The 2494-nt window shown below is 46.5% G+C and overlaps 1 protein-coding gene across 1 annotated transcript in view; it reads left to right on the top strand.

The window, feature by feature from the left end:
• Positions 1–2494, top strand: part of LOC105817803 (zinc finger protein 586-like) — a gene marked incomplete at its 5' end in the record, with an annotated part of 12906 nt that overhangs the window by 2602 nt on the left and 7810 nt on the right. The window lies entirely within an intron of this gene.

The following is a 2494-nucleotide window of genomic DNA, read 5'->3' as shown; positions in this document are numbered from 1 at the left end:
CACGTGCAAAGGCTCGGAGGTGCGACTGAACTGGGAGGATTGGTAACTCGGGGACGTTTTGTGTCTTCTGGGAACAGAGATTGTGAGGCAGAGTTACTCTTGCAGCAGCATGCTGGAGGTTGCACTTGCATTTTGAGAACTCCGGCAACCGTGGAGAGTTTTGAGCACAGTAGGGACTCTATACATAATGTTGGGATTTTTAAAATTTCCCAAGGGATGTTCAGAAGAAGAGAATAGAAGGAAGCGATGAAGACGTTGAGGCATTGGGAGGTAAAATATTTGTTGAAGGTCTTATAGCTAGTAGGAGGTGGCTTTTGGCATACAGAACTCACCAGAACCACGAGGTTAGAGATCCGGCCTGAGGTCACTTGGTTCCACGACTAAAAGTAGGTTACAGAGAGGCCTGTGTTCACGGAATCCCACCATGGACTCAATCCTGAATGGCCTTGCCTTTTGCACGTCTTCTCATGCTGCAGAAGGTCTTAAGGAACCCACACAAGGAGGGCATGTTCTAGTTCCTCACTGGCCCCGACTCCCACCCCCGGGTTGTGTAGATTGTGGTGTCCTGGGGCTCCTAAGTGCTTTTTCTCCAGTCCTTCGATCTGGGGATCTTGGAGAAACCTCAAAGCCAGGGATCTATGTCCATGATACAGGTTATGGGGAGGTGTTTCCATTTCTGCAACTGGTGTAAATGCATGTGGAGGTTAACCCAGAAGCTGATACTAGGATATGCAAATACATAGAGGACAAACTGAATAGATGGAGGAGGTGATGTTACCTGGGTCTTAACAGGCTCTATGTGGTTGCAGAGTGCAGAACAGAATGTGGACTTGAAGGAGGTGGAAGGAAGACTAGGGTGGAGGCTCCTGGCATAGTTGACATGAGAGCTAATGGAGCAGAGTTGCGGTTTAGGAGATGTGGCTGGATTCTGGATTCATGTTTTTTAAAGGGGCAACTGGAGTTTCTAATGTGACCGTTAAAGGCTTGAAAGAGAGGATTTAGGAATGACCCCAGCAGTTCACCAGTGTCCCTCCCCTCCCTTAAAAAAAAAAGAAAAGGAAAGAGGAATGACTCCAGGGTTTTTCGTCTTAGCAGCTGTAGCATTGGAAGCTGCATGAACTGTGATGAGCAAGTTGCTGTTAGCTATAAATATTCACTGAGGATATCAGGAGGTTTGTTCTGGCCATTGTTAGTAGAAAAACTCCAAACTGTTTTTCCTCTGCTCTCCTCCCAGAACAGCCAACACAGAATAATTCTGTGACCAGATAGATGTGTGTGGAGGGTCTTCCCCACACACCAATTAGTTCTACAGAGGACACCAGGTGGGCGTCCTTCAATTCGACTCCAGCGTGATCTACAGGTTGAGGGCTCAATCCCACGAGACTGTCCCCCAACATCTGGTACCAATGACAAGCTCCAGGACGTTTTGCCTGTGCTTCTGATTGATCTGGTATAGATCTATTTCCAATGACCCCTTCCTTAAGTTCCATTAATTTGCTGGAGCCAGTCACAGAACTTAGGAAGTCACTTATGTGTACTGGTTTATTATAAGGGATATTAGAAATGATAAAGAAGAAGAGCTGCATAGTGCAAGGCATGGGGGGAAGGGGCACAGAGCTTCCATACCCCGCCTGATTGTACCACTCTCCTGGAAGCTCCCTGAACTCTGTCCTTTTGGGTTTTTTCTGGAAGCTTCACAATATAGGCATGATTGATTAATCATTCACCGTTGCTGATAAGTGTCAGCTCCATTTCTTTTTCTGGAGATTTCGGTGTTAGGATGAACTTCCCAGAACTCTGATCCTACCTCAGTCTTTTCCAAGACCAGCCCTCATCATGAATTTACACCAGGGACTGCCAGCCACCAGCGAGTCATTAGCATACACGAAGACATCAGTTATGAGATTCCAGGGATTTTAGTTGCATGCCACAAAAGGGGACGAAGACCAAATATATCTTTCATAATATCATAGCTTCCTTCATTAAGAGTGTGAGATGTTTTAGAAGCCGCTAAGTGGAAGTATCTAATAGGCATCTGGGCACATAGTTGGGATATCTGGGGAAGGGTTGATAATGGAGACATCCAGTATATGGTAGCCACTGTGTGGACCAGGTTAGTGAGCCATGGGTCACATTTAGGAGGGTCAGTCTTTAGATTATAGTTTTAAAGCTATTAGCGGAACAACAAGGAGAAGTTGGGGTTCTTGCTTGGGTACCTGGGAGATGGTATTGACCTCCAGAGACACAGGTGAGGGAGGTCAGTGGCCAGAAAGGGAAGATGTATTAGACAGCATACTTTGGCAGCAGATGTAGGCTTTTACGGAGAGAATAGACATGGGAGGGATGCAGAAGCACTGAAGTAATTTAAGGTAGATGACACTCAGGTTGGAGCTTGTGCTTATTCACCCCGCGGTGGATTTACCAAGATTCCGTGACAACTTCGGTGGGGTCTGAGGTGTTTTATTCAGCCCGGTGGCTTAGGTCAAAGACATAT

This window comes from Propithecus coquereli, unplaced genomic scaffold (genome assembly GCF_000956105.1).
Source record: "Propithecus coquereli isolate 6110/MARCELLA unplaced genomic scaffold, Pcoq_1.0 Scaffold425, whole genome shotgun sequence".
Classification (NCBI taxonomy): domain Eukaryota; kingdom Metazoa; phylum Chordata; class Mammalia; order Primates; family Indriidae; genus Propithecus; species Propithecus coquereli.
Note: the sequence above shows the minus strand (reverse complement) of the source record. Positions and strands in the feature narration are given on the sequence as shown.